The sequence below is a fragment of the Moschus berezovskii genome, chromosome 15 (genome assembly GCF_049115385.1).
Source record: "Moschus berezovskii isolate FMDL1 chromosome 15, NW_MosBer_1.0, whole genome shotgun sequence".
Lineage (NCBI taxonomy): Eukaryota > Metazoa > Chordata > Mammalia > Artiodactyla > Moschidae > Moschus > Moschus berezovskii.
The window spans coordinates 46,404,267-46,430,604 of record NC_142474.1 but is presented as its reverse complement, the minus strand read 5'-3'; the positions used below and the strand labels follow the sequence as shown (position 1 = coordinate 46,430,604).

General features: G+C 47.9%; 1 pseudogene; it reads left to right on the top strand.

The window, feature by feature from the left end:
- The first annotated feature begins 22,623 nt into the window (after window positions 1-22,623).
- Window positions 22,624-24,027, top strand: LOC148775434 (small ribosomal subunit protein uS12 pseudogene; annotated as a pseudogene).
- The last annotated feature ends 2,311 nt before the right edge of the window (window positions 24,028-26,338 follow it).

Here is a 26,338-nt window from a genome sequence, read left to right as displayed (position 1 = left end):
TTCCTCTCCCGGTAGGACAATTCTGGGGCACATCCCACCCACTTCCTCGGGTGGTCCCAGCAGGATGGGGTCCCAGGTACCCCATAGGAACTGCCCACGAATGCACTGTGACCTCCCCTTCCAGCCTCCTTGCCATCCCTCCCTGTGCGTGGGCATCACCTGGCAAATACCTGCCTGCAATGGGCTGGCACGGGTCCCTCTGGCGCAGAACTTCATCCCAGGCCTCCTCTCACCCACTGTTTCCCTCACATGCGACAAACATTTGCCCCCGTCTGTTAGGCATCAGGCAGGGGTGCCTTGGGGTGAGTAGAAACCTTCTGTAGGCCCCCTCCCCCTGTTCTCAGCAGTGGGGGAGGTGGGGAGAAAGAAAATAGAACCTGGAAGGGAGAGGCAGGGAGAAAAGGTCTGAGTGTTGGGTACCTGGACACCACAGCCCAGGGCTGACCGCCCTCACTGGCTTCTCCAGAAAGGCCCTGCAGGCTCAGGACCTGCCCTGCCCCCCAAACCCTGGAAAGCTCGCGCTAGGGCAGAAAGCAAAGAGGAACTGAAGAGCCTCTCGAGGAAGGTGATAGAGGAGAGTGAAAAAGCTGGCTTAAAACTCAACATTCAAAAAACTAAGATCACAGCATCGGATCCCATCATTTCATGGCAAACAGATGGGAAACAATGGAAACATTGACAGGTTTTATTTTCTTGGGCTCCAAAATCACTGTGGACGGTGACTGTAGCCACGAAATTAAAAGACAATGCTTGCTCCTTGGAAAAAAAGTTATGACAAACTTAGACGGCTTATTAAAAAGCAGAGACATTACTTTTCCAACAAAGGTCCATATAGTCAAAGCTATGGTTTTTCCTGTAGTCATGGATGGATGTAAGAGTTGGACAATAAAGAAAGCTGAGCTCTGAAAAATTGATCCTTTCAAACTTTGGTGTTGGAGAAGACTCTTGAGAGTCCGTTGGACTGCAAGGAGATCCAACCAGTCAATCCTAAAGGAAATCAACCCTGAATATTCATTGGAAAGACTGATGCTAAAGCTGAAGCACCATTATTTTGGCCACCTGATGAGAAGAGCTGACTCATTGGAAAAGACCCTGATGCCAGGAAAGATTGAAGGCAGGAGGAGAAGGGGGCAACAGGGCACAATATAGTTGGATGGCATCACTGACTCCATGGACATGAGTTTGAGCAAGATCCAGGAGATGGTGAAGGACAGGGAAGCCTGGCACGTTGCAGTCCATGGGGTCACAAAGAGCGACTGAAGTGAGGGCTTGTGTTGCCTGGGGGGGTCTGGTCACCCTCTTCCTGGTGGATACAGCCTTGGGGAGACTGGAAGGAGATGCAGGGAGGACTCAGGGCGTTGACCCAGCCCTGTCCCCCAGCTCACCAGTGACTGGAGCCCCTCTCCCTGAACCCTGCTGGCCAGCGCTGCTAGTGGGCACCTCATCAGCCCTTTCGGTTCTCCCCACTCTCCCCACCTGGCTGTGAACAGCCTCTCCATTGGGAAAATGTCCTTAGTGACTCCCACTGAGTTGCTGTTGGTCTGCTGTTGCCCTGACAGAGTGGGGGCCAGGAGGGCATCCCACTCCAGCCTTTGTTTTCATGTCTGGAAAATGGGTGTGACAATAGCAATGCTAACATCTCAATGATCTCAAAACGACAAATGCCAGACCCTTCTTCAGACCCACTTGGGGAAGAGGAAATTCTCAAAGGGCACTGGGGCCCCTAACGTGACAGAGGAACTTGAGCCAGGGTCTATGACTGGTTCCTTTTGTCTTTCTGTCCTTCTCCCTTCTCTGTTGCATCTCACAGGCAGCCAGCTAAGCTTCCCCTCCAGCTCACCAGTCCTTTGGCTCTCAATAAATATAGACGTTATTGCACAAAGACACTCACATGTGTCCCGGGGAGAACCTGCTTCTGTTCACTGATCACCAGACACCTCGCCCACCTTGCCGTATGTTCTTCTGCTCTGCAGCCACATGGCCCCACATCTTCTGGGTGTCCTACTAACCTTCACTTCCTTGACTTGTCCCTAACCCCAGGGTGTTTTTGCAGTGACTGTCAACAGTGTCTGGAGCACACGTCCCTTTCTAGAGTCCTCTCCCAGGATCCTTTCTTCTTTTTTTTTTTTTGGCTGCACAGCTTGTGAGATTTTAGTTCCTTGACCAGAGATTGAACCTAGCACCCTCAGCACTGAGAGAGCGGAGTCCTAACCATTAGGCCGCCAGAGAAGTCTCAGGGTCCCTTCAGAAGCAGATACTGACTTCCTCTCCATCCTGACTGCCTTGCTCTATCCCCAGCCCTTGTCCTGGCTTCTGCCTGGAGCTCATGAGATGGTGCAGTGCAAGCACACCACCCTGTCCTCCAGTCCTGCCCTGACGTTCTCTGAGCTTTCCGGGGACAGACCCCTGGAGTACAACATCATCCCATTTGGTCCGTGTTCCCCGGCAGCCATGAACGGTTGACTCTTACACTGAAGAAAACACAATGCTATTCTTGTCTCCTCCCAGCCAGGCCACCTCTACTCTTTAAGTTCAGACAATAGCCATTCGATTGAGCACGCACATGCGCATCCCTCCTAAGGTTTTCAAAAGAGGAAGAGGGACACCACAGAGCTTTTTCAAGTATTGCACAAAATACAGTTTCAAATATCGTGTCAGGCACAGTCCCTGGGGGTGTAGAGGGCATTCAAATGGGGCAATTTGAGGGGAGTTTGATAAGCAGACTGTTGACAAAGGTGCAGGAGGATTTAGTGCCCAGTTAGGCAGAATCCTGGGGTGAGCAATATCGGGGGTCCTTCTCAGATGATCCAGAGAGAATGACCCATGTGAGGTCCTGGACAGGAGCAGGGGACTTTAGGGGAGGGAGGTCCCTGATCTGTGCAGACCCAGAAAGGAAGGAGCTGGGCTGGGGGGTCAATATCCATACCTTGCCTTTCTCCTACCCTGCACGTACCACCCCCCTGGATGGACCTGCTGAAAACAGGATGTCCTGGCTTAAACGTCCAGCATCCTGGGACACAGGTCAGAGTAGACAGGGACCAGGGGGTGGGGGCCTGGGCGGGGCACAGGCAGAGAGGAGGACCAGTGGGAGATATATGCTCCCAACAGATTTGAAAGTGTGCAGTGCAATTAGAAATGATGAATTTAGTGAAAAGGGAGTAGTTATTTGCACAACTAAATGCTTTTTTGATTTTACAAATATTGCTAACTAATTATCTAGAAAATAACAAACTTCCCCCTTGCAATTAAACTTTAGTTCCATTTATGGACAATTCAGCTGACTCAGCATTCCCAACGTCCAGGTAAATCAGGGCGCACTCATGGGTGGGCTTTGAGTGACGCTCACTTCTGGAAAAGGTCCCCTCTAGCGATGTTTGATGGCATCTGAGTGGGGAGAGGGCAAACAGTTTTCCCAGAAGAAAATTAGAGACTGAGGAAAAAGGAGGCAGATGCTGGAAGGCCAGGAAGCCGGCCAGCCATTCCGCGGAGGCACAAGTTGATATGCAAAGCTCACCCCACTCCTTAGCAGCTGAATACTGACTAAAACACCAGTCTGTCATCCCCAACAGTTTGCGGGAATATTTCAGGCAGCCTTCCACCTTGATCTGTTATATTTAAGCCTGACCAGCACAATCTCTGGTGGCTCAGACAGTAAAGAATCTGCCTGTAATTCAGAAGACCTGGGTTCCAACCCTGGGTTGGGAAGATCCCCTGGAGGAGGGCATGACAACCCACTCCAGTATTCTTGCCTGGAGAATCCCATGGACAGAGGAGCCCGGTGGGCCACAGGCTCCTCTGTCCATGGGATCACAAAGAATCAGACACGACTGAGCGACTAAGCACAGCACAATCTTTCCCACAGATGTTCCCTCTTGATGCTCCATCAGGGACACTTAGGCCAGCCACGTGAGCCCCTGCCTTGGGTGACCAGGCAGCCAGGACTTTTCCTGGGGAAAGTCCTTGTGATGGAATTTCCTCCTGTGCTCTGAGCGCTTAGGAGACATCACTGCCAAGTGGTGCTTCATCTGTAACACTGTGTCGCATGACACCAGCAGGGACAGACCCGCATCCAGCTGGCTCTCAACGCCAAGGCCCGAGCTGCCCACAGCACCGCGACCAGCAGACTTGCTGCTGAGTCCAGATCCCCCGCCTCTGCTCCAGGCACAGCGCATCCACCAGAGCCCTGTTGGACACCCAACCTCAGCTAGAAGTCCCAGACACAGACAGAACCTCCACATGTTGTCACGGCCGTTCCAAACAGCCTCGTGCAAAGCCTCTCCTGGTTCCCCATCTCTTCTCACTTTGCGCTCATGGGTAACTGTGTTTCACAAATGGAAAATGATAGAGAATCGCCACCCTGAACTGGGTAGGACAACATGCAGGAAGCCCAGAAGACAGTGCAGATTTAAAGAACCATTTTGAACAACTGACCTTTTGAGACACATCCCGGGGACCTTGGCACTCTGAGACGGCAGAGTGGGGAGGGCACGCGGGCCACAGTGACCTGTCACCTGACTGCTCAGCTGCACCTCCGGCGCCTTCTTGAAATGCCTATTGTTTCCTGACAACAGTGGTGGCCATGGACTGGCTGGTTCCCTGTGTCACATCCCCTCAAAGGAAGCCTTTGTCTCCTGCCAGCAGCTCCACGGCTCTTGTGCTCACGGTGCATCACCCTCACCCTAAGGCCTGCTCTGCGGACCATGTCCTGGCAGGGCTCCAAGGAAGCCTTCAGTCCCTCCTGGCACATGCAGAAGCACCACTGGCCGAACGGGGAAGCAGAAGTTCCAGAGCTGGTCCGGAACCAGACCAGCCCGAGTTGAGGAGGATTCCGTCACACCCTCCAGCTCCTGATCACCGTCCAGCCACATGGCATCCCATCTTGCTGCCCCCATGGTAACCAGACTTTCAAATGGACCCCGATCTCTTCCTGGCAATGGGTCCCCCACCACGTTTCATACGGCTGACCTGTGTGATCAGTTTTGGAAATGGCAGGATGTAACTAGGTCATGAAAGACCTCGTGGGTTCTACCTGCCCTCCCTGGGATCATGGCTCTGGGGAGAGTCAGCTGCCACATGCTGAGGACCCCCAAGCAGACCCATGGAGAGTCTGTGGGGTAAAGATCTGAGGCCTCCTGCCAACAGCCAGCATGAGCACTTCATCCACGTGAGTGAGCCGTTTTGGAAACCAGTCTTCCAACCCCATTCAAGACTTCGGATGAGTGTAGACCTTGCACTTTGAAGACAACCTCACAGGAGACCCTGAGCCAGGACCACGCAGCTAAGTCGCTTCTAAATTCCAGACCCACAGAAATGGTGACAGAGTGAATGACTCTTGTTGCTTTAGGCCACTGTTTTGTTACACATTACATGGTGTTATGTAGCTTCATGTTCTGGGTGGAAAAGTTTGATGGGGTGAGGGGCGCGAAGCCGAGTGGTGAAAGGGAGAGAATGGCCAGGGTCAATGACCCAGCACACTTGTTTCCTGATTCCCTACGGTCCTGCCCCTCATTCTAAAAAAAGGCAAGAAGTGTTAAAAATGTAAGGGTTATCCCAGACGTTCCAACCAGCAGTCAGTGCCTAGGACCTCCCCCCAACACCCCCCCCAAGAACTGGACACTGCCGTCCCACAAAGTGTCCCCAATCCTATTCTTCTAAAAAAAAAAAAACAAAACCCATACAGTACTCTTGACGAATAGAGACCTAAGCTCCTTTAAACAGAAACTACTGCCTGGCCAGAACTCCTCAACCCATTCTGTGCTTGGCAATGGGTACTTTTGAAAATCTAACCTTCTCTCTCATCTGTTTCATCTTACCTTTATTCTAAAGTTCCAAGCTATTGAGGGACTTCTCTGGGATCCAGTAGTTAAGACTCTGAGCTTCCAATGCTAGGGGCATTGGTTTAGTCCCTCATGAGGAAATAAGTTCCCACATGCTGTGCAGTGCAGCAAAAAAATAAATAAATAAAGTGCCAAGCTATTGAACTAACTCACCTCAGCTTGGGGACCCCTTTCACTCCCACCTCTGTATCACCTTCATATCTGGTGCATAGTTTCTCACCATCAGCGTCTGTAACGTTGATTGAAATAGTGACCTGGGCAGAGCTAACTGCAGAGCCCTCTGGCCCTTCTTTGCAGACCCCACCACTGTCTGGGGCCAGAGACCCCTTCGTGACAAACACGTTGCAGAAAACTGAAAATTGTGCAACCTGCCATAAATCCCCAGAAACACTCTCATTATCAATGAGTTGTGTCTGACTCTTTATGACCCCATGGACTGTAGCCCACCAGGCTTCTCTGTCCATGGGATTCTCCAGGAAAGAACATTGGAGTGGGTTGCCATTTCCTTCTCCAGGGGATCTTTCCGACTCAGGGATCAAACCCGGGTCTCCCACATACATATACACATACACATGTATATGTCTGAGCCACCAGGAAAGTGAGTTTGCCAACCCATTATCCAAATGCTGACTGGACACAGCTCTTTCACGCTACTCACCAGGCTGTCTGCAAACAAAGTGATCTTAGCTTGTATGTTAGTTTCTGTAGCCTCTGTAACATAGTGCCACAAAGCTGGTGGCTTAAAACAACAGAAATAGATTCTCTCAAGGTTCCAGAGGTCAGAAACCTGAAATCTGTATCACTGGACAGAAACGAAGGTGTGAGCAGGGTTCTTCTCCCTCTGCGGGCTCTGGGGATGGAACTGGTTCCTCATATCTTCCAGCTCTAGTGCCCACTGGCCTTCCTGGGGCTGTGGCTGCATCACTCCAGCATCCAAGTCCTGCATCTTCAATCTTTCTCTGCTCTGTCATCATTTTACTCTCTCCTCTCCATGTGTAGGTCTCCTTCTGCCTGTCTCTTATAAGGACACACATGATGGCATTTAGGGTTCAGTCAGATAATCCAAGATAATGTCTCAAGATCCTTGTCATGGCAGATGAGGAGATAATCATAGAACATGAAAGCATATAATATTTTTATATAAAAATACATATTTCAATAATTTTGAAAAAAGAAAAAGATCCTTGTTACATCCGCCAAGACCCCTTTTCCTTATAACATTAATAGGTCCAGGGATTAGGATCTGATTTCTCAGTGGGGTGGGAGGATTATTCAGCTCACTCCCACCAAGTTTTCCCACCTCACGGTCACTTCATTCCTTCCTGATGCTTACAAAGAAGCTACATCATGCTCTGCTGTCTATCATTTTCCAAAAGTTAACCTCAAGGTTACCACTGTCTCTACTTTTATTATTCCACTGGAGAACTCTACTTCCCCAGACCACATCCCTCTGAACATAAAATTGGGGTCATAATAAATCAAAACAGCATTTCTCAGGTTTGCCATTACTGCTGGTTTTCCAGCCCCCTAAAAGCATCAGGACTCCCTAGAGTGCACCTCTTAGATGGAGGTAGCCTAGAGGTTGAGGTCCTGATTTCTCAGTTTGGACTCCCTGGGTCTGAACCCTGGCCCCATCAATGTGGCCAGCTGTACTTTCCAAAGATGGACACCAAAATCTCTCCCACCCCAATGCTCTTCCTGAGCCCGTCAAGAGGTGGAGTCCATTTCTCCACCCGCTTTCATCTGGGTTAGCCTATACCGTGCTTTCTCCTACAGAACGTAGTGGGAAAGGCACTGGGCCTCTTCCGCTGGGCTGGCAGTTTCCTGTTCCTGCCTCTTGGAATGTTCCTTCTTGGGATGCTCCTCTCTGAAGCCGGCTGCTGGGCTGCGAGCAAGCCCACCACATGGAGACCACTTGTGGCTGCGGAGGCCGACAGCTTCCAGATGGCCAGCCCTGTCGAGCCTTCAGATGCCTCCAGTCCCATCAATGTCTGTCTGCAGCCACAGTGGACCGCAAATGAAGACCATCCACTGAGCGCAGACAATGGGCAGGACCACAAATGACAATAAACTGTTGTCCTAAGCAGTCGAGTCTTGGGATGGCTTATGATACAGCAATAGATTTTCAGATGAGCCACTTACTAACTGCGTAGCCTCAGGCAAGTGACTGGCCTCAGTTGAGGGTCCGGCCAGAAGCAGACCCTGCAATAAAGACCTGGTGCCTGTAGTTTACCTGGACTCCAGGAAACACAGGTAGGAGAGTGGGGAGGTGAGAAAGGAAGAGAAGGCAGCCAATAGAAGGAGAGCATTTGTGAGCAGGTTACCGTGGTGACCAGTCCCTCCGGGACCCACAATTATTTTCTCAATAAGAAGGTGCAGCCTTCTTATTGGTGGGAAATATGACGTATCCTCAAAAACTTAAAATTGCGATATGACCCAGCAATCCCACTTCTCAGTATGGATCCAAAATAATTGAAAGCAGGATCTCGAAGGGGTATTTGCACACACATGTTCACAGCAGTATTATTCACAACAGCCAAGAGGTGGAAGCGACCCTAGTGTCCATCTGGGGATGAATGGATAAGCAAGATGTGATATATACATATGGTGGAATATTTTCCAGCCTAAAAAATAAGGGAAATCTGTCACATGCTGAAACATAGATACACCTTGAGGACGTTATGCTAAATGAAAGAAGCCAGTCACACAAGGACAAATGCTGCATGATTCTACTTAAGCGCAGTATCTAAAGTAGTCAAATTCATAGGAACAGAAAGTAGAATGATGGTTATCAGGGGCTGGGGGAGGGGGGCGAGGAGCTATTCAGTGGGCACACGGTTTCAGTTTTGCAAGATGAAAAGTTTCAGAAATCTGTTGCATAACAAAGTGCCTTCTGGTAACACTGCAAAGTCAAAAGTGGTTAAGATGGTAAACGTGTGCTTTTATCATAATAAAAAAAAATTGTCTCAGCAAGGAGCAAACAAATTGGGGTATTTACCATCAATTTCCTGGTTGAGGGTATTAACTCGCTCAACCCTCAGAGGGTCAGAGGACACCCCTGTGCAGAAATACAGGAAGTCATCAGCCATATGCGATTCTCGGGGTGACCTCTGGGTGACCAAGGACCTGGGTAGGGAGCTTATGGAGTCTGACACATCACCTACATTTGAGTTTTGGTTTCCTTGTCTGTAAAACAAAAATGAGAAGGACCCACCTGAAAAAAAAAATAGAAATACCCACCTGGTCAGACGGTTGTGAAGGCTGTTTTGGGTGACATAAGCTCCCTGCCTGCCCCCCAGGGGCCTCTCCAGCCTGAATTTAAGTGCGCACAGCTGAGTCTCAAGCTGGGACCCGCCCCCATTACAGACCCTGCCTGCCCCCTTTCATTTTTACAAATCAGTGATGTATTTGCCTAGACCCAAACTTTTGGAACGAGCGTCTGAGTTTTGCAAAGACTGAGGCAGTGGCTCTGGGTCCCAAGGCTGCACTCGGCCTCCCTAGACTCCGTTTCCTCCTCCCAGCTCACAGAGACCCCACTGAGGGATGTGGACGCACAGGCAGCCTCTCCCCAGCCTCCACCAGCATGACACCAGGTGGAGTCCTTGTGTGACTGGCTTCTTTCATTGAGCATAAAGTCCTCAGGGTATATCTGCGTTGCAGCATGTGACAGAATTTCCTTATTTTGGGGGGCAGACAAGACTTGGCTCTTCTTTATCTTGGTTCTTGCTCCAAGCAGGGCTTTCAAAGCCCTTTCTGGAAGCTGGGAGAAAAGGAGCCAAAATATTAGCAGCAGTTCCATCTGGTTGTAGGACTCAGGGAGTAGCTATCTTCCTCTTTTTGCTTTCAGGATTTTCCACAATAGGCACATTCTATTTTTTTATTGACAGAAAAGCAAACTTACGTTTTTTTTAAACAAGCAATTTCAAAGCCTACGTGGTTGCCTCCAGCATTCTTTGTAGCCTCAGCTCATTCTGGGCGTCAGCTTTTCATTACTCTATCTCCTGCCTCTCTGGCTTGAGTCCTCTGCCTTTGGATCTCGGCTCCTTCCTTCAAAAATCTGAGTTAATCGCAGATGCTTGAACAAACCACACCAGCCTCCCTGTATGCGTCCTTTTTATTTCTTACTTCTTTTTTGAAATTAATTTTTATTGGAGTATTATTGCTTTACAATGTTGTGTTAGTTTCTGCTGTACAGCAAAGTGAATCAGCCATATGTATACATCAGTTCAGTTCAGTTCAGTCGCTCAGTCGTGTCCGACTCTTTGCGACCCCATGAATCACAGCACCCCTGGCCTCCCTGTCCATCACCAACTCCCGGAGTTCACTCAAACTCATGTCCATCGAGTCGATGATGCCATCCAGCCATCTCTTTCTCTGTCGTCCCCGACTCCTCCCGCCCCCAATCCCTCCCAGCATCAGAGTCTTTTCCAATGAGTCAACTCGTCGCATGAGGTGGCCAAAGTATTACAACCTCCCAGACCAAGAAACTGCCCTCACATTCTCTCAACACGATGCACTGAGCAGAAAGCAGCATCCCCTCCCTAAAATTCTGGCCGAGAATGCATGTCTTGAGTCTAATCTGAGGAAACATCAGGCAGAGCCAAACCAAGGGAGCGTCTGTAACATGACCCGGCTCTTTCTCTTCAAAGACGTCGGTGTTGTGAAAGCCTGAGGAGCGGCTTAGGAGAGAGAGAATGACCAGAGGCAACTTGTGATCCTAAATGTCATTTTGTTTCAAAGGATAACATTGGGACAGTTGGTGAAATCTGAATCTGAATGAGGCCTGAGGTGACGTCACTGGGTTGACTGAAGTTCCTGAGTCAGGTAACCACCCTGTGATTCTAGGAGAGAATGTCCTTTGTATTTTTTGGAATTATACCACCAAAGCTTTGGGAGGTGAAGAGTATCCTAGCTGCAACCTGTTCTCGTACAATTCAGGAAAACACACACACGTAGAACGTGGAGGAAGAGTGAAAAACAAGTTCTTTGTTCTATTCTTGGGATTTTTCTGTAAGCCTGAAGTTATGGTAAAATTAAAAGGGAAAAAAGAATCCTGCAAACCTCAGGCAGCACAGGCCCTTCACCCTAGGTCTGGGCATTTAGTTCTCTGACCAGAACCTCCTCCAGTCCACACTTTTCCCGCACTCACCCACAACGCCCCACCGACCCGTCAGAACTTCCGTTTGGAGCCCTCTCAGGGGCCGTCTCCCTAAGGAAGGCGGAGAGGCCTCTCCCTGTCCCGCTGCAGGGCAGGAAGCCCTCTCGGCTACAGCTCCTGGATTCTCAACGTCACAGCAGCGGTTCACACCCTCGGGAGCCCTAAAAACTCCAGGCTGAGGAAACACCCTAGATGACAAGACACGCAGGCTTTCGGGGGGGGGGGGGCCCAGACCTCCTGAGTCAGAATTTGCACATTAAACAAGCTTTCTGGATTTCCGGGTAGGGTAGCTTTAAAGGAAATCCCCAGCATCTCACACGTGTGTTAGGGCCCCCAAGCACTCGGGACTTAGGATGGAGTGACTGAGGCGGGTGGGGGGGCGTGGGGAGGGGGCAGGGGGAGAGGGGTGTCCCCTCAGGGTGACCCAAAAAACCCTAGTAAAAGATGGTTAACATAACCCAGACAGAGGCACCAGACTGCTGGACCAGAATGGGAGGAAGTAAGCAGACAGAGATCCTGCAGGAGTTAACTGTCCAGAGAGCACAGTGGGGATGAAGACAATCCCTGCCCGCCCTGTCCGCCCTGCCCCAAGAGCCCCTTGGTCTGCCCATTGATTTGACCTCCGGAGAATAAAGCTGACACAGCCCCTTGACTCCTAGGAGATGACCCTGTGGTGACACTGAGCAGGAAGACAAGCTCAGAAGTAGATGTTTGTCATCATTGCCTGCAGGGGATGCTCTTACTGTCTGCAGGCGCTGCCCTCAGGTGGCACTACACTCCAGAGTCTCAAGGAAGGTATTATTATCCCCAATTTACAGATGAAGAAACCGAGGCTCAGAGAGATGACTTTACTTGCCCCAAGCCACAGCAGCTGTTAAGTGGCAAGGCCAGACTGACTTCCAAATCAAAACTAACTGAAGCTGAACCCTCATCTGGACGTAGTGAGCAGGGGCCTTAACTGACTGATGTGCTGTATCTCCATTTACTGTTTGCTCTCTCCTTTGCTGAAATGACAGAAACAAATGTTACTCTAAAGCTGTGACACTTGGGCATGTGTGGCTATTTAAACTTTAATTAAAATTAAATAACATTTACAATTCAGTTTCTCAGTCGCACGAGCCAGGTGTCAAGCACTCAGTAGTTACACATGGCCAATGGCTAGTGAAACCACACAGGACAGATGGCAGAGCAAACTTCCAAAAGTTCCCTTGAATGGGACTAGTCCAAAAAAATGTACATGCCCTTCACTACCCACAGTCACTCTTTGTTCCAAGTTAACTTTTTTATTTTTAAATGAAACGTCAAACCCACAAAGTTTACTTTTACCTTCTCATTTGTCAAATAGAAACTGAAATTTTCAGCCAGAAAACATCAGGTGTTATTAATAGAAGGGAGGCACCTGCTGACAACACATGGTATTACAACCTAGCACAATCAGACACTGGAAACTGGCCAGAGGCTGGGGTCCAACAGCCATCACTGGGGGATCCAGGAATCCACAGGTGTGGGAGAAAAACCATGTCAAGAGAAGATCCGGGATGAGGCTCCCGGAGGAGACATGGAGTCAGAGAATCCATCCGTCAGCAAACTGAAATCTCCAGCATTATACACCACGTGCCTGACACTAAGGAGATTACATGATAAATGTTAGCTACTTAGATGATTGATTGTTGGATGGATTGCTTGATTCTTAGGATTCTAGAACAGCACCACCGAGCATTTAACCTTTTTCTCATTTTTTTTTCCAACTGGACATATCCTTTATGTTATGAAGTCAGTGGAGAAACAAGGGATCACTGTTTAGCTGACATGAAAGTGTTCAATAACCAAGGGAGGTTAGAACTTCATGAAATCATCAAGAACAAGAAGATTGTCAAAATTTCTGAGTCTCTGTTGTAGACACAGTGGGGGAAGGAGAGGGAGGGATGAATTGGGAGAGTAGCCCTGACATACATATAGTACCATGTGTAAAATAGGTAGCTAGTGGGAAGCTGCTGCAAAGCACAGGGAGCTCAGCTCAGTGCTCTGTGATGAGCTAGAGGGGTGGGATGGCAGGAGTGAGAGGGAGGTTCAACAGGAAGGGGAGATATGTACACTGCTGATTCACGTTGCTGCACAGCAGACACCAGCACAACACTGGAAACAATTATCTTCCAATTAAAAAATCATAAAAGAAAAATATCATTTGCAACCTAAAAAAAAAAAATGGCTTTTGAGTCTCTGGTAAAACATGAAAAGACACCCCTGGTTTTTCCTTTGGCCCGCAGTGGCAGGAATGAAAGATGGCCTGCCTGATTGGGAGATGAATCAAACCCCAAATCATTCATTCATCCATTCAGTTCACAAATACTGATAGGGCTGTACGGGAGCCAGGTGGCCCCTTACCTGAGTCCTGCACACAAAGGGACACAAAGTCCGTCCCCAATCTGGAAGTCACCCTGCACAGAGCAAGTGCTCAGCAAAGACCTGGACAGGGCAGCCGGGGCCTCTAAGATGTCTCCTGGGGATCTAGGGACCCAGGTACTGGGACGCCTGGGCTATTTGCTGTGAATCTTGACGGTGAAGAAACTAGAGTGTAGATAGTGATGCAATTCCAGGGCCCCCAAATACTGGGAGGCTTTTCATGGGATCCGAGCAAGCTGATCAGCAGGTCTGAATCAGGGTTGTATTAGTGATCTTGTGGTCAAAGGCTGCTTACGGGTTGCTCTCCCGAACCGGAGGGGGCCCGTGATCTGGCCTAGCTTCAGGGGGATGGGAAAGTAGTAAGTGGAGAACACCAGTTATTACCAGGTCCACAACAGCCTGCTTTCAAATAGAAAAAATAAAAGAACAGTCCCCCTATTTCATGAATTTCAGCGACTCCCAGTCTTGCCTGTAGCCTGTTCTCAGTGCTAGGGAGATAGATCCATTAACTTCTGGGGCCAGGAGCAGACTCATTACCAAGATTCCTCTCTCACTCCCATCCTCTGCACAAACCCACTTGAGCCCCCTCTCAATTCCTGGCATAAGTAAGGCATTGTTTCATGATGCTTTTCCCTTAATCAAAAGCTCTCAGATGCCCAATAGAAAAAGTGGACAAACAACTTAGACATGGGAATTAGCCAGATGGCTGGGAAACACGAAAAGGTGATTCACATCAGTGGTTACAGAGGTTACAGATTAAAACTCCGAGTCCTGGACTGTGTACTCACCAGGATGGCTACAACCAAAGCTCTGGAAACATTCAGGGGAGTGAAGCTGGGGAGTAATGAGGGCATACACACTGTTAGTGAAAGGGTGGATTGATCCAAGCCCTGCAGAGGCCTGTCAGGTAATTCTGCTAAAATCAAACATACACGTAACATCTGACTGAGCAGATTCCCTCCTGGGGATGAGCCAAAGGAAAGCAGGGTCCTCAGAAGCACCCATTGCAGCTGAACCACGAATAGCAAACCCTAAACTCAACCCAAATGCCCATCAGTGGAAGAACGCAGGAATACATGGTGTACAGCACCAAAGGGAGATGAATGAATTGCTCTTCCACGCAACACTATGGATAAAGCTCAAAAACAATGTAAAGCAAAAGAAACCAGACACGAAGGAGCACATCCCATCTAACTAAACTTATATGGAGCTTGACAGTTTGTTTGTGGCACTGGGGTCAGAATAGGGGGACAGTGGGCGGTGGGGCTTGGGAAGAGGGCTTGAGTGAAACTGTAATTTGAGGGGCCTCACTGGATGATGGAATGTCCTCTGTGCTGACCTGGGCGGTGGTCACATGGGTGTAGACAGTGGTAAAATTTCATCAAACCGTCCACTTAAGAATTTTTTGTTTTGTTTTGTTTTCATATTTGTTTGTTGGGCTGCAGTGGGTCTTAGTCGCAGCATGTGAACTCTGCATTGCGGGACATAGGATTTAGTTCCTTGACCAGGGATTGAACCCAAGCCCCCTGCGTTGGGAGCATGGAGTCTTAGCCACTGGACCACCAAGTCCCTCTCCACTTAAAATTTGTGCATTTTATCATCTGTAAATGATGCCTCAATAAAAGAGTAAATAAAAACAATCAAAGGTCTTGGTGACCATACTTGACAGAGGTGTGGCTGGACAGCAAAAGCTCACCTGTACTAGTGTGAACCCATCCCCTGAGAGTGTACTAGGGCAGTCTCCAGTCCCCAGGCCCTTGGCAACAGTTTCCATCCTTACCGCTCAGCTGGCACCAAAAATGGCATGTCTCTTTTCAGCCAAGCAGGCTGTGGCACCTCCTGCAGGTCTCCAGGGACTCCCTCCCTGGAGTTGTCCTCCGACAGCTCCCAAGCCCCTGGGCCCGAGTGTTGCCGGCCCTGCCCTGGACCCGGGAGCCAGGCCTGCTCAGAACCTCAGAGCAGGTCCTGCTGGACTTCAGCGGAAGCTTACAGGGCCACAAGTACACTGGACACGCAGAGCTGCTCCGGAAGGGAAGGTTAGACAAAGGAAGAAACGCTTTAAGAGAGCCCTGTGTTTAAAACTCCTTTTCTGTCCATCACTTATACTTCAATTTTTTTTTAATTTTTAAATAAATAAGACACTTTTTTCTGCTAAAATCACAGTTTCAGCCGTGCTGCACCCCAGCCCACAGACCGGGGGATGTCAACTTCAGTTGTACATCAGAATCCCACGGAGCTATGAAATGTAGGGTACCAGGCCCACCCCACCTAGACCAGCTGAATCAGACCCTCCCACACAGTGATTCTCAAGGCGTGCTCCTGAAGCAGGAACGTGTTAGAAATGCAAACGCCCACTGAGACCTCCTGGATTCTGGAGCTGCTCCCAGCAATCTCTATCATGATTGTTCTGAGAAGCCCTCCTGGTGACTCTGATGCACGCTCAAGTGCGAGGCCCCCTCCTGTGGTTAGAAATTTGCATTCCTCACGGGTTGACAGGTGGTACAGACAATGATGTTCTGGGAACCATCACTGTCTAACTGCCTAATGGGCAGACCCAGCTCTGAGGAGTGGGGATTAAAAGCTGCCCAGGTAAGTGACTCTGACCCAGGTGACGGTTAATAAATGTTTCCATGGACTGTAATCGTTGAACGTGGCAGGAGACCCATATAGGTGAGGACATTACAGGAGGGGAAATGAAATTTGTTCTGGGGGCTTCTTCTCATCCAGTGAAACTGTAATTTGGGGTTCTTGGTATGGTAGGACTTACTTTCTAGGTGCCCACCTCTAGTTTCTTCTGGCAAGATAGGAATTGGAGAGGTTTCTTGAAGAACACTTTGTACAAAAGCCTCAACTGGGGGGAAGGCCTGGTTTTATCCTCAAAGGTTAATCTTTGGTCCATGATGGATGTGGAAGCAAGGGTGGGGAAACTGAAGAATAACGGGGATGGAGAAGAAGAGAGTCAGTGTGGGGCTGGGCACAAGCCAGTCACGGGCCGGCAGAGAGAAAGCTAGGGGACGGGGGCAGGGAGGAGACTCATCTTCTTTCCAAGGAGAACTGACTCTTTAACAAAAAAAAATTGAACCCCAAGAAGGGTTTTGTGCAAGATTAGAGGGAGGAATGGAGCAGGCTGACCTGCAAAGCAGGAAAGAAAAGGATTGAAGTGAGTCCAGAGGGAACTGAAAGGACTGAGGGGGCGGGGAGGTCAGCTGGCCAGGGGGAGGGGTCAATGGCAGAGGACTGAAGCTTTCTCTTCTCAGACTAATGGACACGGGTGGAGCGGGAGGAAGGAGGGGGTGGGATGAATGGAGAGAGAAACTTGGAAGCATATATACGATCTTGTGTAAAACAGATAACCAATGGTAATTTGCTATTTGAATCAAGGAACTCAAACCGGGGCTCCGTAACAAACAAGAGGGGTGGGAAGGGGTGGGAGGTGGGAGGGAGGTTAAAGAGGGAGGGGATACATGTATACCTGTGGCTGACTCATGTTGATGTATAGCGGAGGCCAACACAATATTGTGAAGCAATTTTCCTTCAATTAAAAATGAATAAGTTTGGGGGAAAAAAGCTTCCTGTTCTAAGAAGCAAACCACAGGCTGGCAGGAAACAGTCACCATACATAGACCTTAGAAAAAAACCTTCATTTAGAATATAGAGAGTAGTTGCACAGCTCACTGGTAGAAAGGCAGACATCTCAATGAAAAAAAAAAAATGGGCAAAAGACATGAGTAGACACTTCATGAAGGATACACAGATGGCTGACAAACCCATGAAAAGATGCTCGGCATGACTAGTCATCCGGGAAATGCAAAGAAAACCACAGCCAAATACCATGTAATACCCACAAGTATGGCTAAAATTAAGAACTTGCAATACCAAGTGTTGGCAGAAGGGAGAGCATCTGGAATTCTCATATTCTGCTGGCAGAAACGGAAAATTGAACAACCACTTGGGGAAATTCTGAAGTTCCTTTTAACATTAAACATATACCTACACTGTGAATATATACCTACCCAGCAAATCCACTCAGATCTTTCCCAGAGTGCAATTAAAACAAATATCCACAAAAAGACTTGTAGCTATATTATATATACCACTCCCAAAAAGTCTTTGCAAGTGCCAAGGAGGAAAAACTTTCCTCTAGCTTTGTGATTAGGGACTGTAAATTAAGCTGAAAAAGACACGGTAGCAAGAGAAAAAGCAGAGCTTATTTATTCATCCATGCAAGAGTCCTCAATGACAAGAGTAGTCCTTAGAATCTGGGCCTTATCTACTTACACACCTCACTTAGCAGGGGAAATGGAAGAGGAGGGAAAAGACTTCTATAGGAAGAACAAGCAGGTTTCTTTAAGAAAGACAAATGGGTTTTAGGAAGACAAATTGGCCATTAAAACATTTGTGATGGTGTTTGTTCATGCAGGTCCTTCCATTTTCTTCATACACTGTGAAACTCTCCCAAGAGGGGATTTTTGGAAGGTTTATTCTTGGTCTCTCTCCTGCCCCAAAGAGGAAATTTATGATGATCCTCATTTCTCAGAAATTTCTCCTTTTAGTCAGACAAAGGAAGCTCCAAGAAGACTTCTTTCTGCATCTGTTGAATCTCATATATCTTCAGTATAAAATAATCTTATATCAGCTCTGGGGCTCTGAGTGGGTCTCACACAGGGATGCACAGAAAAGTGATAATAGTGGTTATGCATTTGTAGGGCAGGAGATGGAGGCAGGTAGAGACTGAGAGGTTGGGGACAGAAATAAAAGGAAAATATTTGGTGCACGTTTTTAATTTCTTTTAAATTCTAGAAAGATATGAATATGTTGCCCATTCAGAAAAATTTAAGGTCTAAGCATGTTTCTGATCATTTTAAAGAAAGTTTCAACCCCCTATTTAAAAAAAGATGGATTTTTGCCTCATTAGCAAGGCCTAATAGGATCCAGCCCTGAGGGAAGTGCAAAGATTTTATCATCATTTGCTGCAACTTCTACTGGGAAAGGTTATAAGAATCAGATCAACCTTTCCACTTTGCTGGGAAGGATACTTTCAGCAATGTCTTAGCTATAAGTCCCAGGACTCTCCCTCATTGTCACTCTTGGTCTCCAGGAACACAAGGCCAGCTGGAAAGGACTAGGGTGGGCTGGTAGTGGGTCTCCAAGAGCCAGCCAACAGTGGAAACCATCCCCCTTCAAGCAGATGTCAGCTTATTCCTTGCGCTTTGCAAACAAGTAAAAGGACAGGTGAAACTCTGACAAACATCTGCATCTCGTCCTGACATTCTGACTCGCTGCCCTTAAAAGAATCAAGGTACCAGCACAGAGAGGAAACTGTTTTTGATCTGAAGAAGACCGCAAAATAAGAATGCAAGGTCAATTCAAGGTTTTTCAGATATAGTTGATGACAGGGTCTTACATGCCCTGAACTTTTAAAATACAAACCAGATAGGAAAAGAAAGGATCAAGGTCCTGATTCTGGGGACACTTCTCATTTCCAGAACACGCCAAGCACACTCCCATCTGGAGGGCACTGAACCCCTCTTCTCACAATCTTGTCACGTTGCCCCTGCATCTCATCCTGAGCTCATCCATTTAAACGCACCTCCCTCAAAATACATCTCAGATCACCCTAAATATTTAAGTCTACCCAAGCAGTCTCTAAGACACATCCCTTTCATCATTTTAGTCTCTTCAGAGTCCACGTGCATGCATGCGTGTTAAGTTGCTTCAGTTGTCTCCAACTCTTTGCAACCCCATGGACGGTAGCCTGGCTCTGTCTATGGGGCTCTCCAAGCAAATACTGGAGTGCATTGCCATGCTCTCCTCCAGGGGATCTTGCCCACCCAGGATTAAACCCTGTTCTCTTATGTCTCCTGCATTGGCAGGCAGGCAGATTCTTTACCACTAGCGCCAACTTCAGAGTCCTTACCACCCTCAAATTCTTTCCTATTTGCTCATCACCTCTCTCCCAATAAGAATGTCTCCAACAGTACAGCCGTAACTGGCTCCTTCTTCCCCTTCCCCAGCATTTCCTGCAAGTGCCTAGCACATAGTAAGTGCTCAGTATGTGCTCAATGGATGAATAAATGAGGAAAAGTTCAACTTGAGATGTCTGCAAAATATCCAAGGAGCAATGTCAAATGAGAACTGTCTAAGGTCTACTGTACAGCACAGAGAACTATATTCAATATCCTATGATAAACCATAATGGAAAAGAATATGAAAAAAGGTGGATATGTGTATAACTGAAGCACTTTGCTGTACTGCAGAAATTAACACAACATTGTACATCAACTGTACTGCAACTAAAATTAATTAATTTCTATAAGTATGCTGCTACTGCTAAGTTGTTTCAGTCGTGTCCGACTCTGTGTGACCCCATAGACAGCAGCCCATCAGGCTCCTCTGTCCCTGGGATTCTCCCGGCAAGAATACTGGAGCGGGAAGTATAGTTATGTTGAAATAAAGTTTTCCAAAGCAAAAAAATAATTAATTTTAAAACACCAAGAGAATGAGAAAAAAAAAAAAGAGCTGTTAAGTGTGGGCATCTTTAGAACAAATTCATTCTTTACATCTATAGGGATCAGTGAACCACCCGAAGAAAGACTTAATGAAAGAAAGGGTCTGAGCTCCTAGGAACCCAGGCTTTCGAGGGTGAGTAGAGAAGGGAGAAAGTGAAGCAGAGCAAGAAGAGGCAGAAGGAAAACCAGGAGAAGCCAGTGTTGTGGAGGCTGAGAGACAAGAGGGTTTAGAGAGGAAGGAGTGGCCGCCCGTGTGGAACGTGACCGCAGGGTGGGCAGCACGGAGGCGGTGAGGATCTGGGCGAGGCAGGTCCAGTGTGGTGATGGGCAGAAACCAGCCGGGAATGGACAGGCGCATGAGTGGGCCGGGGGAGGAGTGAAAGCCCAAGCATCAGAGACTCTATGCGGAAGGTTGGCTGCGTCGATCGGTGGGAAAACTGGGTGTAGCTGTAGGCAGACATGGATCCAGGGAAGATCCTCTTCTGCTTAATATTTTATTGTGAAAACTGTCAAACCTGCAAAAAGTTGAAAGAAGAGTATAACACACACCTCTTCACCCTTCACCTAAATTCATCATTTGTTAACATTTTGCCTCATTTACTACCCCTCCCCTCAACACACACACACACACACACAGAGTCATATTGGGGTACCGTTCCGTTCCGTTCCGTCCCTCAGTGGTGTCCGACTCTTTGCGACCCCGTGGACTGTAGCCTACCAGGCTTCTCCATCCATGGGATTCTCCAGGCAAGAATACTGGAGTGGGTTACCATCTCCTTCTCCAGGGGATCTTCCCGACCCAGGGATCGAACCCGGGTCTCCCGCATTGGAGGCAGACGCGTTAACCTCTGAGCCACCAGGGAAGCCCATTTTGGGGTACAGATACTCCTAAATACTGCAGCGTGCTTTTCCTAGGAACAAGACCATTCTCTTCCATGAGCTCAACACCACATCCCACTCAGAGAAACAGACCATTGAATCAATAATGTCATCCCGCGCACAGACCGTGTGGACATGCCCCAGCAACAGACACGTTCTTTACACTTGCTTTCTTTTTTCCCATCCTGTAGCCAGTCAGGGTTCACGCATTCCCTTTGGTTGTCACGTCTCTGTTCTCTCCTTTAATCAGAAACAGTCCTTGGTTTTTTTTTTTGTTTGTTTGTTTGTCTTTCACGGCACTGACACGCTTGAAGGTTTACGGGTCGGTTGTCACGTAGCTCGTCCCAAATACTGGGGACTCTGTCTGATTGTTTCCTCATGACCGGACTCAGGTTAAACATTTTTTGGCAGGATTACCACATAGATGATGTGAGTTTCTCAAGGGAGATTTTAAAGATGGAAAAAAAAAAAAAACTCCTTGAATGATGTAAATGATTCAGTAGACCAGGGAGGATGCTGGGGAGGGGCAGAATTGGAGCAATGAAGGAGGTCATGATGTCTTTGAATTTGCTGGGTGGGGGTGGGGTGGGTGTTGTGTCGTGGGGTCCCAGAATGTAGATCGAATGAAGGGATAGACACAAGCATTTGAGAAAATTCAACATCTATCTATAATTTAAAAAACCCCCAAAACTCTCAGAAAAATAGAGATAGAGAGGAACTGACTCAACTTAACCCTAACCCTGGCTGCTGAGCCAGCTAACAACTTCTGCACCCTCTTCAACTCTGAGGGTTTCTCTCCCTTTACTGTTTCATGTGAACTGGGGTTCAGGAAGGAGCCGAGACTCCTGTGCTCAGCCTACCCCCAACTCAGAAGGCAGGCGCTAGAATTTTACTCCCTGTTTGAACCTAAAACCCAAATTCCCTCCTTGACCGCTGGCCCCCTCACACGAGGCTTGTTTACAACCAGCCAGTCCCCTCCTCCCAGCCTCTCACGTTGCAACTGCGCCGTCTTTCTCACCAGTCTGCACCTGATTCTTACTGTTCATTTAATCACATCTCACTGGATGGCAGAGCAGGGGGTTTATCCCTCTGTTAGGAGGTAGGGCAGAGTCTGGAAAATTCACTTTTAAGTGAACCTGCCTGCCTTAGATCAATGTTGCCTCAGTTCAGTTCAGTTCAGTCACTCAGTCGTGTCCGACTCTTTGAGACCCCATGGACTGCAGCACGCCAGGCCTCCCTGTCCATCACCAACTCCTGGAGTTTACTCAAACTCATGTCCATTGAGTCGGTGATACCATCCAATCACCTCATCCTCTGCTGTCCTCCTCTGCCGTCCCCTTCTCAATCTTTCCCAGCATCAGCGTCTTTTCAAATGAATCAGTTCTTCACATCAGGTGACCAAAGTATTGGAGTTTCAGCTTCAGCATCAGTCCTTCCAATGAATATTCAGGACTGATTTCCTTTAGGATTGACTGGTTGGATCTCCTTGCAGTCCAAGGGACTCTCAAGAGTCTTCTCCAACACCACAGTTCACATGTCATATTTTTTACATTATGCAAGTCATATTTAGTTGTGTTCTTTTCATAAATATTAAGCCCTTATGAAAGATTCTCCCTTTACTCACCATTCCCAATACAGGCAGACCTTGGAGATACTGCAGGCTTGGTCTCAAGCAACAGCAATAAAGCAGATCACACAAATTCTTTTGGTTTCCCAGGGCACATAAAGATGTTCACACTGTCTCTTAAGTGTGTGATAGCATTACGTCCAAAAGACAATGTATATACCTTAATTATAAAGTACTTTCCTCTTCACTCAGGCCTGGGATCCCGGCAGGATGGGCAAGTGTCACCATCTTCATACTGTCAGGAAGCTCCATAGCCACTGACAAGTCTAGAAGTGGCATGATGAACAGTACAAGAAAGCCCATGTGGGCACAGCACTGAAGGCCAAGCCTCTTGGAGCGCTTCTCATGCCAAGGGATTTGTACTTGAAAAAGCAGGTTGAAACCATTCTGCCATCAGGAAGTGTGCCACAGTTCAGCTAATCAAGAATGGTAAAAAAGAAAAAAAAAATCACAGCCTTTGTACTCAATGATGGTTGCTTAAATTTTATTGAGGAAAATGATGAAGTTCTGGTTGCTGGCTTTGGTCACAAAGGGCATGCTATTGGCGACATTCCTGGAGTCGACTTTAAGGTTATCAAAGTAGCCATGTATCTGTTTTGGCCTTATACAAAGGTAAGAAGGAAAGACCAAGATCATACATTCTGATGATGAAAGCACAATAGTAATAAATTTTCATATGCCTAAAACAGTACTTTCCTTCCCACAAGCCACGTGGTACAGCCTCCCCAAAAAAGTTCTTTCTTGATAAAAAATGATAACCATCATCTGAGCCTTCAAGGAGTTATAATCTTTTGTAGTACTAACATTGAAGATCACCACTCACAGATCACCATCACAAACACAATAATAATGAAAAATTCTGATATATTGCAAGAATTACCCAAATGTGACCCAGAGACACGAGGTGAGCAAATGCTGCTGAGAAAGTGGCACCAATAGACATGTTCAACGTGGGGTTGGCACAAACGCCGAATTTGTAAAAAAAACAAGCAATGCCTGCAAAGCACAATAAAGTGACATGCAAGCAAACAAGGTGTCTGTACCAGACAGATGTGTCACCAGTCCCGTTTTTATACATTTTTCACATGTATTCACAAGCCCATCAGTTCAGTTCAGTTCAGTTCAGTTCAGTCGCTCAGTCGTGTCCGACTCTCCGCGACCCCATGAATCACAGCACGCCAGGCCTCCCTGTCCATCACCAACTCCCGGAGTTCACTCAAACTCATGTCCATCAAGCCCATAGGAGGCATAAAGTGTTGTTTTATTGTGGATTGTTTGCTTTTTCTTTTTTCCTGTTTTTTTTTCCACATTTAACACATATGAACACTGCATCTTTTCAGTTCTGAATCTCAGCCACTTTTCTATGTTAGGTCTTATAAATTTCTCATCTTTATTTTTTGACTCTTACTTGGATTTTATACTGTGGACATAACATGTTTATATAGTCATTCTTCGATTAATAAATATTTAGGTTCTTTCCTGTTTGCTTTGCAAGCAGCACAGCTGAGCGTCACAGTGCAGGGTCTGTGGTCCTGCGCCCTGGGCTGGGGGTAAACATTGAGAAACTTCTATAGCAATTTGGTAGAGTGATGCCATGCCAAATCTCACAATAAAAATCACAGACTTGTATTTTGTAAGCCTTTGTAAGCCTTAAAAATGTTATTCCTCTAGCAATTCATTTCTACTGTAAGAGTAAAAATGTATTAGTTTGTGACAGGTTGGAAATAAAGGCTGGAACTCGCTCAGGATCATGGAGAAGTATTGTGACCAGCCTCACACACCCATGATGTCACGCTTCTGCAGATTCAAAGAAGTGATTCTCTTGCTTATAGGATGTGGACATTTTTGTATTATAATAGACTGTGTCAACTTGCCCCTCAAAGGGGCTAAGACAGCTTCCCCCAACCTCCACACACACACACACACCAATCACTAGTATTTTCTTTCCTTTTGGCCATCCTGTGTAGGATCTTAGTTTCCCCACCAGGGATGGAACCTGGGCCCTTGGCAGTAAGAGCACAGAGTCCTAACCACTGGCCCACCAGAGAATTACCACAGTTGAACTTTTAACTCACAAGTTCCCGGAAACCAGGAAGATGGAACTTCTTTTTATATGTTCATTGTCTCTTTCCATTTCTTGGAGCCGAGGAAGTGAGCCAGGCCCTGGACTGTGACAACCCTTTTTTCACCTCGTCTGCTTTGAAGTCCTAGGTGGTCCCAGGAGGTGGGCCAGACCAGGATGATTCCCTCTTTGTGCAAGGAGGCAGGGCTGCCCACAACGAACAGCAGACAGCTGATGGCAGAGCCCAGGTCTCCCAGCCCAGAATTCTCACTCCAGACCCAGAAGGAAAGCCCAGGTCCAGGAGCTCAGCAGAACAGGCTGGGAACACAGGTAGGGCTGTGAGGAGTCAGAATAAGAAGCCAGAACTAACTCTAACCCTAAGCTCTGTCTCCCTTCCCCACGCCCCCCCAGGGATCACCACCTGTTAGAAAGCCCTTACCCTTGAATCCTTGCAACAAGGTAGACTCCTGAGGGAACCCAAACTAAGGACCTTCCCAGCTCTCTCAGGAGTTGGTAAGATCAGGTGAAGCTTGTAAACAAAGGTTAAGGTTAACATCATGACCTCTCGGCACGCCCCCGTGTGCCGCACAAATGGATTGCCTAGTCAGTGTGACTCCAGTGTCCCCTGCTTTCAGACCCTAGGGGGCTCCCTGGGGGGACTCCAAGATAGAAGGGACAGGAACTGTAAAAGGCAGTCATTTTGGAGCTGATTTGGACTCTGTCTGGTTTGAACAGCTCCCCATACAAAAATCACAACTTCCAACTCCATGTGGCGGGGATTCCTTCAAAGACACAGCTCTGCCAACACACCAGTCAACTAAGGAATGTTTTACATATAGTCTAGCCCATAATAGATATTAAACAGAAGGTGTGACCTTGCCCTCAAAGGCCCACAGAACCCGAGCAGAATATCTAACGATTAGCCAAGCGAGAAGGAAGGGCAGCAAAATCCTGGGAAACCGTAAGAAGCCAGAAAACATGGTGGGTGGTCCACAGGACAGAGGAGTCCTGACGGCGCTCCTAGCAACCAGGGCTGCAAAACTGGGAATAAAATAAAAAATGATTGTATCAGATTATCACTCACAGAATAGAAGATCCCTAAGTACACCTTGATAGAAATAGCTACCTGATTAAATAAGTCCATGGAGAAGAAAGGACAGCTCTTTCTTGCTGTGGAAATCTGATCAATACAATCTGATCAATATAGAGAGAGAAGAAGGTGAGGAGGGAGGGAAAAATAGAACAATGTTGACGACAACATCAGCTGGTTGATGGAGGCTAGAACCATGAAAAGTTTGAGGAGAAAAGGCACCTGAACAGCCTCCAGGAATCTCTCGTGAGGTGTCTGTTCATGGGGCAGGGGTGAGAAGTGAGTATGACCTCACAGAGGGACAGCCCCTTGGGACCACTTGACCAGAGAGCCCAGTGTGTGCACACGTGTGTGAGTTCAGTCATGTCCAACTCTCTGGGACCCCATGGACAGTAGCCCACCAGGCTCCTCTGTCCATGGGATTCTCCAGGCAAGAATATCAGACTGGTGAGCCATTCCCTTCTCCAGGGGATGTTCCAGACCCAGGGGATCAAACCCTCGTTTCCTGCATCTCCTGTACTGGCAGGCAGGTTCTTTAACCAGCTGAGCCACTGGAGAAGCCCAGAGAGCCAGGCACCGTTGCACAAGTCAACACCGTGACCCTGTGGCGCGGGATCCCAGGCTCCATGTCTGCGGTGCCCTGGCCAGGCGCAGGTCCTCCACCCAGCTGTGAGGACCCCACCAAGCCTGGGCTGAGGGGCCTTTGGCCAGGTGACTGGTCAACACTCCTCGCGGGTATTCAGGTCCCAACAGACAAGGAACAGCTTGGGAAC